General features: G+C 48.1%; 1 pseudogene; it reads right to left on the bottom strand.

The window, feature by feature from the left end:
- Window positions 1-495: 495 nt before the first annotated feature.
- Window positions 496-10,876, bottom strand: LOC136164160 (homeobox protein NANOG-like; annotated as a pseudogene).
- Between the last annotated feature and the right edge of the window lie 2,920 nt (window positions 10,877-13,796).

Below are 13,796 nucleotides of genomic sequence, written 5' to 3'. Positions count from 1 at the left end.
CCAGGCCAGAATACTGGAGTGGGTAGTCTTTCCCTTCTCCTGGATCTTTGCAACCCAGGGATCCAACCCAGGTGTCCTGCATTGCAGGCGGATTCTTCACCAGCTGAGCCACAAGGGACACCCGAGAATACTGGAATGGGTAGCCTATCTCTTCTCCAGCGGATCGTCCCGACCTAGGAATTGAACCAGGATCTCCTGCATTGCAGGCGGATTCTCTACCAGCTGAGCTATCAGGGAAGCCCGCTCTTGGGCACCCAGGGCTTGGCAAATGTGACCTCACTTTTTCCTCACTCCTTGGTGAGAGTGGTCCTGCTTCTCTCCCTGAGTGACTGAGGAAGAGACTGAGGTGAAGCGAGGCTGCCCACTCACCCAGCTCAGCAGTCAGAAAGGAGTCATGAGGGGAGGGGTGGGCAGCTCCGACTGTGGCTTGAGTTTTGTTTCACCTCCGCGCTTTGCACCTCTGACACATGACACTCAATACAGTAGGAAGTGGAGTCAGCGCTGCAGATGAGTGTGGAGGAGCGTCCGCAGAGAGTGAAATTGGGGGTAGTTCAGGGAGAAATCTCTCTGGACACCGCGAAAGCTCTGGATGAGCCCAGCGGAGCAGCCACGACAGCCCAGGCGGCAGCCTGGCCGCACGCCCAGCTCGCCTGGCATGGGCTTGCGGTGTGCACTTCCTCTTGGTCCACGGTGAGGGTGAGGGAGAGAGCAGCGGCTGCCAGGCAAAACCCTCAGCTCTGGGGCACACATGGCTCATACCAGGCTGCGTGTTGCTTCCTGTTGGTGTTTTGAAGCTGAGGCAATCCCCACAGTGACTCACACCACCTCACTTGACCTCGCCTGTTGGCTTCTTCAAAGCTGAGGCCACCTGGATCTGGTCAAGATTAGCCCAGTCCCCAGGCTCTCCTGATCCGTGACCACACCCCACCTCTCCTTATTAGGAGCTCAGCTGAGCTGAGAGACACCCAAGTTAACACCTTTATGTGAGAACACAGACCGGAGTCTGAACGCAGAGGAAGTGCGGCTCTCATTCACTCTCCCCAGTGCGATGGCCTGCATAGAGCCCGCCTCCCTGTTCAGGGAGCCCAGGGCAAAAGGCTCCAGCAGCTTTAAGGACCCTGAGGTGGGGGTAGGGGAAGAACTCAGTGTAGAGAGACCTGGGCCTGAGTCCACGTGGGGACAGGGGTCTTCAAGCTTTCTCCATTCTCTTCTCTTATGGGGGCCTTAGCAGAGGTACCACAAGGGAACCTTGGCCCAGGGCCTCAGAAAACGAGACTAGGAAGGAAGAAAGTGTGAGGAGTGTGAACATCTCTCAGGCCTGGGCCCTGAGAGAGGCTGCAGTGCCCAGCTGTCAGCAGTCTGGGGTGAGGAGGACAGCTCTCCACGGGAGGCCGGCCAGGAAGGTCACACAGGTTTTCAGCCCCGAGTTGGACTCTTCACCTCTCTGTGGAGAGGGTTGACTCTTGTTTTCCCATCGCCTCTCTGTTCATTGGCTTGTACCTTCTTTCTCTTCCATTCCATCAGGAGTTAATTCCAGTCCCTGCCAAAAGATTTGGGGAGTTCTGGTAAAGTGTCAGTACACAATCTTCTACCCTTTCTCAGGCTCTGAAGAGCAGGGCAAACTATTGGGCAACTCACACCAGGAAGAGGGGTCTTCCAGCTTTAGGCAATGTCCCAGGTCCACATTTTCAGATCCTTGTTGTTGGCTCTCAGAGCTGTCCCCATCCTTCCCTACCCTACCAGCCCAGCTCAGCAGCAAACACCCACGTCATCATCACCTGGGCATGACCTCTCTCTGCAGCTGCTCTTGCTGTAAACCAGTTGGTACTCAGAGCAGAAATCAGGTGCAGGAGGGGTCAGGGTTGAGGCCTGCTGCCAGGAGTGTAGGACCAGTGATGAGCCAGAATTGTGCACCCTTAACTGTTTTGTGTGTGTTAAAATACACATAGCAGAATCTACCATCTTAGCGAATTTTTCAAGTTAATGAATTTATTTTTGGCTATGCTGGGTCTTGGTTGCTGCACACCGGCTTTCTCTAGATGTGGTGAACATTTGTTGCAGTGCATGGGCTACGGGCTTCTCATTGAAGTGGCTTCTTTTGTTGTGGAGAACAGGCTCTAGGCACACAGGCTTCAGTAGTTGCCAGGTGAGGGCTCTAAAGCATGCCAGCTTCAGTAGTTGTGGCATGCAGTCTCAATCGTTGTTGGCACATGGGCTTAGTTGCTCTGTAGCACATGGACTTTTCCTGGACCAGGGACTGAACCCATATCCCCTGCATTTGCAGCTGGCTTCTTATCCACTGTACCAACAGGGAAATCCCATCTTAGCTATTAAATATTTTTAAGTGTACAGTTCAGTGATATTAAATGCAATCACATTGTTGTGTAATCATCACCACCATCTTCCTCCATAGATCTTATCACTGCAAAACTGTAACTCTGTACCCATCAAACATTAACTCCCCATTTCACCTTCTCCTTGACCCAAGAAAACCACCATTCTACTTTCTGTCCTGTGATTTTGTCTACTCTAAGAATCTTGTATATGTGGAATAACGCAATATTTGTCTTTTTGTGATGGTCTTATTTCACTTAGCAGAAAGTCCTCAGTTCAGTTCAGTCACTCAGTCGTGTCCAACTCTTTGCAACCCCATGAACCGCAGCATGCCAGGCATCCCTGTCCATCACCAAGTCCTGGAGTCCACCCGAACCCATGTCCATCAAGTCAGTGATGCCATCCAACCATCTCATCCTCTGTCATTACCTTCTCCTCCTGTCCTCAACCTTTCCCAGCATCAGGGTCTTTCCAAATGAGTCAGCTCTTTGTTTCAGGTGGCCAAAATATTGGAGTTTCAGCTTCAACATCAGTACTTGCAATGAACATCCAGGACTGATCTCCTTTAGGATAGGCTGGTAGGATCTCCTTGCTGTCCAAAGGACTCTCAAGAGTCTTCTCCAACACCACAGTTCAAAAGCATCAATTCTTCTGTGCTCAGCTTTCTTTATATTCCAATTCTTACATCCATACATGACTACTGGAAAAACCATAGCCTTGACTAGATGGACCTTTGTTGGCAAAGTAATGTCTCCGCTTTTTAATATGCTGTCAGGTTGGTCATAGCTTTTCTTCCAAGGAGCAAGCATCTTTTAATTTCATGGGTGTAGTCACCATCTGCTGTTAGTTTGGAGCCCAGAAAAATAAAGTCTCTCACTGTTTCCATTGCTTCCCCATCTATTTGCCATGAAGTAATGGGACCAGATGCCATGATCTTATTTTTCTGAATGCTGAGTTTTAAGACAGGCTTTTCACTCTCCTCTTTCACTTTCATCAAGAGACTCTTTAGTTCTTCTTCACTTTCTGCCATAAGGGTGGTGTCATCGGCATATCTGAGGTTATTGTTATTTCTCCTGGCAATCTTGATTCCAGCTTGTGCTTCACTGAGCCCAGCATTTTGCATGATGTACTCTGCATATAAGTTAAATAAGCAGGGTGACCATATACAGTCTTGACGTACTCCTTTCTCAATTTGGAACCAGTCTGTTGTTCCATGTCTGGTTCTGTTTCTTCTTGACCTACATACAGATTTCTCAGGAGGCAGGTCAAGTGGTCTGGGGTTCCCATCTCTTTAAAAATTTCACACAGTTTGTTGTGATCCACACAGTCAAAGGCTGTGGCATAATCAATGAAGCAAAGTAGATGTTTTTCTGGAATTCTCTTCCTTTTTCTGTGATCCAGCAGATGTTGGCAATTTAATCTCTGGTTCCTCTGCCTTTTCTAAATCCAGTTTGAACATTTGGGGATTCACGGTTCATGTACCATTAAAGCCTGGCTTGGAGAATTTTGAGCATTACTTTGCTAGCGTGTGAAATGAGTGTGATTGTGTGATAGTTTGAACATTCTTTAGCATTGCCTTTCTTTGGGCTTGGAATGAAAACTGAACTTTTCCAGTCTTGTGGCCATGGCTGAGTTTGCCAAATTTGCTAGCATATTGAGTTCAATATTTTGACAACAACTCCAATAATTTGGCCACCTGATGTGAAGAACTGACTCATTTGAAAAGACCCGGATGCTGGGAAAGATTGAAGGCAAGAGGAGAAGGGGATGACTGAGGATGAGATGGTTGAATGGCATCACTGACTCAATGGACCTGAGTTTGAGTAAACTCTGGGAGTTGGTGATGGACAGGGAGGCCTGGCGTGATGTGGTCCATGGGGTTGCAAAGAGCCAGACATGACTGCTCGACTGAACTGAACTGAACTAACTTTGACAACATCATCTTTTAGATTTGAAATAGCTCATCCGGAATTCTGTCACCTCCACTAGCTTTGTTTGTAGCGATGCTTCCTAAGGCCCGCTTGATTTCACATTCCTAGATGTCTGGCTCTAGGTGAGTGATCACACCATCGTGGTAATCTGGGTTGTGAAGATCTTTTTTGTATCTTCTGTGTATTCTTGCCACTTCTTAATATCTCATGCTTCTGTTAGGTCCACACTGTTTCTGTCCTTTATTGAGCCCATCTTTACATGAAATGTTCCCTTGGTATCTCTAATTTTCTTGAAGAGATCTCTAGTCTTTCCCATTCTATTGTTTTCCTCTATTTCTTTGCTTATGAAGCAAAGAAATTTTCTTTGCTTATTTTCTTACTTGTGAAGGCTTTCTTATCTTTCCTTGCTAATTTTTGGAACTCTGCATTCAGATGGATATATATTTTCATCTTTACCTTTCATTTCTTTTCTCAGCTATTTGTAAGGCTTCCTCAGACAACCATTTTGCCTTTTTGGATTTCTTCTTCTTGGGGATGGTTTTGATCCCTGCCTCCTATACAGTGTCATGAACCTCCATCCATAGCTCTTCAGGCACTCTGTCTATCAGATCTAATCCCTTGAATCTGTTTGTCACTTCCACTGTGGGATCGTAAGGGATTTGATTTAGGTCATACCTGAATGATCTATTGGTTTTTCCTACTTTCTTCAGTTTCAGCCTGAATTTTGCAGTAAGAAGTTCATGATCTGAACCACAGTCAGCTCCTGGTGCTGTTTTTGCTGACTGTATAGAGCTTCTCCATCTTCAGTTGCAAAGAATATAATCAATCTGATTTTGGTATTGACCATCTGGTGATGCTCATGTGTAAAGTTGTCTCTTGTGTATGTTAATTACTAAGTCCCGTCCAACTCTTTTGTGACTGCAGGGACTGTAGTCTGCCAGGCTCCTCTGTCCGTGGGATTTTCCAGGCAAGAATACTGGAGTGGGTTGCCATTTCTTTCTTCAGGGGATCTTCCCAACCCAGGGCTTGAACTGGTGTCTCCTGCACTGACAGATGGGTCCTTTACCACTGAGTCACCTGGGAAACTCCAAGGTAAAAAGGTACAAAATTCTAAAAGAAGAAAAATTACAGAGAATACAGTCACTGCTCATATTAAAGATAGAATAATATAGCTATCTATAAAAATCCTGACTCTACATTTATAGAGTAATTTGGGAATAAATCCATCATTTGCTGCTGGGAACTCAAATACTTAGCAGTTTGCTATGTTATGTTATAGCTTTCTCCAGCAGGCTCCAAAGTGCCTTCCAAATCACTGACAGGACAGTTTTGCTGGACCTGGATCTGGGGTGGCAGGAATTCCTCGACATGTTTGTTGAACTGACTGTTCCAAGTCTGGCTTTTCTAGGCTTGGGGATACCAGCTCTGACTCTTTCTGGGGTGGTTGCTTCAAGACCAACTGTTCCAGCTCTGGCTGCTCCCAGGTGGGATATCCTAGGTCCGTTCACTCCGTATAGGCAGGTTTCCAGAAGAGGTCACCAAGCAGTCCTGTGCCAGGAATAGAAAGCCAGGAATTCTGTGGTTGTTGAGCCCTGAGTCACAGAGTCACTGTTCCTCGGTCAGTTGTTTTTCTGGTTCTGGAACCAGGGCCTCACCTGTTTGCAGCTAAGTTTCAGGATATTGGAAAGTTCTTGCATCTTCTGGAGACTGATTCCTGCCTCTGAAGTCTGTCGTTGAGCACAGACATCTGGGTCTGAGTGAACATGGTTCTGATCTTCTGTTTCTTCCCTGGGTCCTTCTCTTCCTTCTTTGCTGCACTCTTCTCCACAGGTATGGGCAATAGTTTTACTCTGGGGCTTCTGGAAGAATCAAGACTGTCCAGTCTCCTTGTTGAGGGTCCCAGCAGATGATCCTTGCAAGGACACCTGGTTTCCTTCAGGCCCAGAAATTTCAGAAATTGGTGAAGAGTCCCTGGAATTGGATGCTTTGGGACCAAGCAGGCTGAGCTCACACTCATGTTGTAGAGTTGAAGCAGAGAGGAAAAAAAACCTGTGAAAAAACCTCTTCCTGGTAGGAAGAGTCCAAGCTTAAGAACCTAGGTAGAAGAGCTTAGAGAAAGGTGACGATCTCCAGGTGTAAAAGAATTAAGAAGATGGAATGAATGGAATCAACTGTCAGATAACAAGAGCAAACCAGCCCAATCTAGAGAAAGGAACAAAAAGTCTTGATTCTTAAATGAGATCATACTCTCCAGCAGGCAGGGATCCCTCCCTTGCTTGCCCTCCTGTCTTTGCCCAGAGTACCTGCTGCTCTCCCAATGACTGTGACCAAGTTGAAGTCAGGTGAGAGAGGCTTGCTGAGATGACCCAGTGGAGTCTATGATGCCACCATAAAGTGGTTGGTGGAGGTGTGTGATATTGTTGAAAAAGAAATAGAAGATAAAAATCCTCATCTTTACCTCTATTCTGAGCAGATGTTGTTCCCAGATGCTGTTGTCTTCAGTTTAATAAAAATATTTTGTTGTTGTTTAGCCACTAAGTGGTGTCTGACTCTTTGTGACCCCAAAGATACAGTCCACCAGGTTCCTCTGTCCATGGGATTTCCCAGCAAGAATACTGCAGTGGGTTGACATTTCCTTCTCCAGGGGATCTTCCTGACCCAGGGATCGAACCAGTGTCTCATACACACGTCTTCTGCATTGTAGGCGGATTCTTTACTGCTGAACCAGTGATAAAAGTACTGCTGTTGTTTAGTCGCTCAGTCGTGTCTGACTCTTTGTGACCCCATGGGCTGCAGCCAGGCCTCCCTGCCCCTCACCATCTCCTGAAGTTTGCCCAAGTTCATGTCCATTGCATCGATGGTGCCATCCAGCCATCTCATCCTCTAATGCCTTCTTCTGTTGCTGCCCTCCATCTTTCCCAGCATCAGGTATTAATAAAAATATTAGTTCTTTGCAAATGTACTGCTCCTCTACCACAAGCAGCCACTATTTTCTGACTAGAAACTGAGGGAGGGAAAGCAGTTCAGCCCCTGGGCCTGGAGGAGGCATCAGTAGGTAAAGGCTGGTGACCCCAGCTGGCACCTGTCCTCAGGCAGCTATTCTTGTGTGGCATTTCCGAGCTAAAAGAAAAAACGATTGACAGGAAATGACAGGGGTTGTCAGTTTCTCCCCTGTCCCTGCCCTTCTTTGGTTCCCTTACAACCTCCCTCCCCTTCCCCCATCCTCACTGGTGCCTCCATTTAACCCCTGATGTGCTGTAGACACATCCATGTGGATGGCTGAGGACTTCCCTAGGGAACATGCTGATGCCAGTACAGTAACCCAAACATACTGGGGAGGGGGTCAGCCGTGTGAAGAGGAGAGTGCCAAGTGACCCGAGACAAAAAACACACGATCCTGTCTGATCCTGTCTGAGTTTTCCAGGTACCAACCTAGCTGAAAAAACAAAAACCATCTGGTGGGAAGTAAACATTATGATCCGATCAGTTGTAGGGTGGCCTCTTGTCAAGATAAAGTCCTTGTATGGAGCCTGGGAAGATGCCAGGAGCAGAAGGCTCTGGAAGTAGAGAATTCCTGGAGTCAATGCTGTGGGTGGGGTGGAGTGTTTTCCAGGAAACTGAATCAGGCTCCTGAGCCCTGTTGCCCCTGAAACTGCTTCTGCTGCTGCTGGAAAGAGTTCAGGACACATGTGGCCGTGGGTGTCTAAGGGTGGGGCCAGTGTTGGCGGGGGCGGGGGGGGGGAGTCTCACTGTGCAGGTTCCTCGCTTCCTGCCTGAGCTGCTGGGCAGACCCGGGGGAGAGCTGGGAAAATCTGGGAGGGGGGGTAAGAGGAAAGGCAGAAAGGTGAGGAGGAAGGTGAAGGGAGAAGAGAGGACGAGGCAGCGGTTAGGGGACAGTGAGGGGGACCCAGCCTGGAGAGAGGCACGGCAGAGAGCTCGTGGTAGAGGGTTCGCGCCCCGCCCCCGCCTCTTCCTTCTGCTTCATCTCCACCTCCCATCTTTGCCCCACACTGCGCATCCCTTGGGGTCAACCCCGCTCCACACACAAAAACCACTTCCGTTGGTGTCCCCACTCCCACCTGTTGCACCCCCAGGAGTCCCTCCCCTTGAGCTTTGTAGGCAGGAGGGTATTGAAGGGAATACAGTTGCTCAGAGGCTCCAGGCTGATTGGAAACTGAAGGAAGGAATGAATTTCAGCCCCTGGACCTGGGGCAGGCGTCAGCAGGTGAAGGCTGGTGACCCCAGCTGACACCTGTCCCCAGGCAGCTACTCTTGTGTGGCATTTCCAAGCTAAAAGAAAAAAGTTTGAAAGGGAGTGACACGGGGGTGTCAGTTTCTTTACTGTCCCTGCCCATTTTGGCTCCCTTACAACTTCAGTTAAGGCCCAGGCCAGGAATAAGCCTGTTAATTTATTCCAAAGTCCAGGCCAAGGAAAGGCCAGCCAGAGGGAGTCGGTCGTTGTGGCAACCACTCCAACAACAGCCATCACCCACCTTAACCCCATACTCCCCATCCATGTTTCTTCTCACAGCCCCCACGGTCACAGACACAAGCCCCGTCATATTCCACCCTGACTCTCCAGCTCCACACACTCATACACCCCTCATACACTCCATGCTTCTCACTTATATCCTTCCACCCTTGTGCACACCAGCCCTCGAGAAATTGTGCAGGTCTCAGCACACCCTCTCCCCACTTTGCACACCCCACCCCCCACCACACACTTTCTTTCACACACAAGTGCCTGCTTGCCTGCCCTCCACACTCTCCACTCTCTATCAAGGCACACAGGGCTCCCCTCCCACAGGGACCCCTGTTTCCTCACACCGTCTGTACACACTGCTTCACACAAAGTTCTGTCAGGTGAGTATATGCTCCTTGGTTCTTTGTTTCGTCACAGCAAAGATTTGGACTGACGGACATTAAAGCCCCCTCAGCGTGTTACAGCTCTTGGGTCTTGGACAGACCGTGTTACAGCTCTCAGGTCTCGAATGGACCATGTTACAGCTCTTAGGTAAATCAGTGTTACAGCTCAGTGTTACAGCTCTATTTTAATTAGAAGATAACAGGAAAATCCATCTTCGAGATGTGAGGGCATGTCGACCCAAAGGCGCAAAGAGAAGAGCACCCCAGCACGCGGGAGAGAGAGAGAGAGCTAGCTTTGGCTTCTCTTTTTATATGTTTTTCTCTCCCTGGGCCTGTCCTATGTAAACTGGGCCAGCCAGGAGTGCTGTTTGTTTCACCTGAGGTTCTCATTCCGGTCCTCGACCTTCTTTTGTTCTATTTTCGCAGGCTTTCCCTTCCAGGTCTTTTAGCCACCGCCATTCTGGACTCCTTTTCCCTATTCTAACTACCTAACGTTCCCCCCTCAAGAGATTGGGAGGCCCAATTCTTTGGGAATAGGGGCCTCGAGGTCTCTCTGGCTACTTCCTGCTGAACTGGGATGGCGAGGGGCATTGGGCCTCTCCCTCTTGCTAGTCTCAAGACTCAGAGTCCTCATAGCGGTGTCCATACAAGGGTGAGTGATATTTTCCATGGTCGGCTGTAGTTTTATATGTTTGTTGAACTGACACTGCATGTTGCAGCTTGACCTGGGCAGAGACAAGATAGGTTAGACAATTGACAGTACATGGAAAAATCATAAGCAGCATCAGTATGGCATAACAAGGACTAGTAGGGGCATTAACCAATTGCAAATTTACATCGCCAGGATGGCTCAAATCCCTCCTTGTTTAGGGATTAAAAGATCTATCTCCTGTCTGTTTTGGAGTACTATCCCTGTCAAACTGTGTTGGCTCTTTAGAGCTGTCTTGAGAAATCTTATCCCCAGAGACCAGATTTTGGGGTTGTTCATTAGAATGGTACTCATTTGTAGTTCTGAATAGGTATCTGAGATCTCCCAGGGGCTCTCAGGTGTATTGAGTGTCCTCTTCTGTTTTCTTCCACAGCTTGACTCGTGAGTAGTGAATCCAGGAGTCATGTCCTGGCACCTTGACCGCTGTGGGGGTAGAAAGTATTACAGGGTAGGGGCCCTTCCATGTGGGCTGGACTGAGCCTTTTGGGACCCATATTTCCAGACTTTAATTAGGACTTGAGTCCCTGGAACACATAGTGGTGACTCCTTAGAGTCTTTTGGGTCCTGGTTCATACCCCACAAGCGTATATCCTGTTGGAATTGCCCAATGGCCATGGTATAAGGCTGTAGGGTCTGAACCCCTGGATCTAGGAAGAAGTCATTGATATAAACAAAAGGCCTCCCATATGGCATCTTATAAGGACTAAGACTAACCTGTTCCTTAGGGGCAATACGGGTACGGAGGAGAGCTATTGGTAAAGCCTCCTTCCATCCCAGGGAGATCTCCTGGGTTATCTTTTTTATCACTGATTTTAAGAATTGGTTGGCTCGGCGCGCCTGGAGCCGCTCGGGGAGCCCGCGAGGAGGGGGAGCGCGGCCCGCCCCGCGGCCACGTGCGCGGAAGCCCGCGGCAGGGGCGCCTCGGGGATGCCCCAGCGAGGGGTCTCCCGGCCCTGCGGGCGGCGTCCCCGTCCTGCGGTGAGACCCGACTCCCCTCGCCCGCGGCTCGAGCCCCTCGGCAGGGCAGCGGGGGCATCTCGCCGGATTCCCGGAGACGGCCTGCCTCCCCACCTGGAGCCCGAGGCGGGAGGACCATTTCCAGAACTCGAGGTGTGGGACCGACAAATCGGTTTGGAAACCGCCGCCCCCAACAAGTGGCTCTTCCCGACGTGTTTCTGGGCCCCGAGGGTGGCTGTTCCTTGCCGTTTGTCTGTTACTTGCTTTGCCAAGAGTAAAGGGGGTCATTACCCCCAGCCGACAGCGCCAGAGTAACTGGTTTGCTCCTGCACAAGCGGATGAAAATCGACTCACACAGAGTGGTGACACCGGAGATGCAAGATGCAGATTGGATCCCTGGTTTGGGAAGATCACCTGGAGGAAGGCATGGCAGCCCATTCCAGTATTCTGGCCTGGAAAATTCCACGGACAGAGGAGCTTGATGGGTTACGGTCCATGGGATCACAAGGAGTCGGACACAACTGGCACAGTTCTAGAAGTCCAAGATCAAGGTGTTGGCAGATTCGGTGTGTGATAAGAAAACTGTGATGCACACAGCTTTCATCACTGGAAAAATGTCTCGTGATTCACCTAAACAGTATCCATCCACATCTGTTGTCTATCCAGAGGGAAGAATGATGTGCAAGAAACCACATTTATAACGAAATTTCAATTTCTGACATATATTTCCTATAAGAAATAGTGCCTCCGAGTCTGTGCCACACTGTTAGCTTAGGTGAACCTGTTCTTCATATCAAGCATACCAGAAACCTTTATCAGACCTTCAGAAACTGCAGTAGCATGGTCATGAAAGAGCGGAGGCCCCGGACGCGGGCTTTGCGGGCTAGAATCATGACGCCTCCATCTCCTAGCCATGTGAGCTGGGCAGGTGACTGCTTGTGCCTCAGTTCCGTCTCCTGTTGTAAAAGTTAGCTTCCCATAGAGTCCATGCTGGGTGCAGAGCAACACGGACACTTGGATGGAGCCGATCACAACGGGTCTGAGCATCCTCTCACCTGCTTCCCTCCCCCAGCGGTCTGTGCTGCTACCATGGAGATGAGTCAAACCGCTGTAAACTCAGTATGACTCAGCAAGACTCCCAGACGTGAGCATAGTTTGTATGGTTTCTAGACTGGTTCTTAAGCTTTTTCTGTCCCTAAACAGCTCAGGTTGCTTAATACCCACTGACTTTTCAAGAGGAGGCCATGCTCACCTGGAGGAGAAGTAACTGAAAGTCTCCAGTAATGCTCCTCCCACACGGTGAATAATTTGGGATCATTCTAAGCTAAGCGAAGGAGAACACTAGAATATATTTTGAATTCTAAACAGTGAGAGCTGTTTAAGCACTTCTGAATAGAAATCAGGAATTATGATAGATTTCACATTATTATAAACCTTAGAGATCTTTACATTTTTGGGTGTATGTACAGACACTAGCTAAAAACCAGCTGTGAATGGATTGTGGATATTTGGAGTAAAAGCAGCTATAATTCTTCATTTAGCTTTCTTTGCAAAGTGGTTTGTAGGTATTCTAAACTCACTGAGCAATGACATAATACAATACTAAAAAAAAAAAGGTATTATAAAAAGTAAAGTTTACTCCAAGGCTATCCACCTTGCTTGTAGCCCGAAGTCATCACGATTCTGTCTACTGTACAAGTTTTTACTGAATTTCTTAGGCAAGCCAGTAGGCCTAATGAAGACCCTAAGAAGAGACTAAAAAAATCCAGAAGGCAGTAAGCCAGCTGGAGGCAGGTAGCAGAGGTCAGTAGGCAATATTGTCTATGAAACTGCCTCTCTGAGTCAGGAGACCTGAGTGGGCCCTGAAGGGGGGCGAGGGGTGACAGGAAAGCCAGTTGACGTCACTAGCAACGTACTGTATGGTCTGAGGTCTTCCCCCTACTTAAGATCAGCTGTAACATAAACAATATGCTCACCTTCAATTTCAGTCCAGTTGACAGCAATTTCTGCTATTGGGATTTTATAGAATTGTGCTATGTAAAGCAGTTCTACATCAAACGCCCTGAAATAGAAAATATATGGCTATTTATTATAAAAAGACAAACAGTGTAACTAAATCTATATCTACCTTGGCATGTTTTAAAGAAGCTTACAGGGCAGATTATAAAAGCTTATATTGTAAAAGTGAAGGTCAGATAAACGTAAGGTCAAATAAAAGTCAAGGAGTGGAGGAGTTTCAAGGCAAATAAAAATGTTGGGTGTCACTGCGTAAAAAAAAAAAAAAGAATTGGTTGGCTCTTTCTACTTTTCCTGAAGATTGAGGCCTCCAGGCACAATGGAGATAATAAGTAATGCCCAATGCTTTAGAGACCCCTTGGGTGACCTTAGAAGTAAATGATGTCCCATTGTCACTTTGTAATGACCTGGGCAGACCAAATCTTGGAATGATCTCATGGAGCAGTTTTTTTTTACCACCTCCTCAGCCTTCTCAGTTGGGGTGGGAAAGCCTTCAATCCATCCTGTGAATGTATCTATCATGACTAATAGGTATTTATACCCTTGAGAAACTGGCATCTGGGTGAAGTCCATCTGCCAGTCCTCTCCTGGATAGGCCCCACGTCATTGGACGGGCTGGGCCAGCTGGCATCTTTGAGCTCCTTGGGGGTTGTTTAATTGGCAGGTGGGACAAGAGGAGACCACTTGTTTTATAGTTGTTTGGAAGCCTGTTCCTCTGAAGGACCTTTCTAGTAATCTTTGGAGGGCCTTTTCTCCTAAATGAGTGGTGGCATGTAAGGAGTTAACCAACTTCCATTGGAGGTTCCCAGGCAGAAAAAGGAGTCCCTCCTTTTGAAACCACCCCATATGATCTTCTTGAAAGCCTTCATTCTTAGCTTTAAGAGTCTCACCTTCAGTATATGAAGGAGTTTCTGGCAAGTTAGTCTGTGGAACTAAAGTGGCAACCCCTATTAGGTCATTGTTCTGTAATGCTGCTCTTTTAG

This window comes from Muntiacus reevesi, chromosome 3 (assembly GCF_963930625.1).
Source record: "Muntiacus reevesi chromosome 3, mMunRee1.1, whole genome shotgun sequence".
NCBI lineage: Eukaryota > Metazoa > Chordata > Mammalia > Artiodactyla > Cervidae > Muntiacus > Muntiacus reevesi.
Note: the sequence above shows the minus strand (reverse complement) of the source record. Positions and strands in the feature narration are given on the sequence as shown.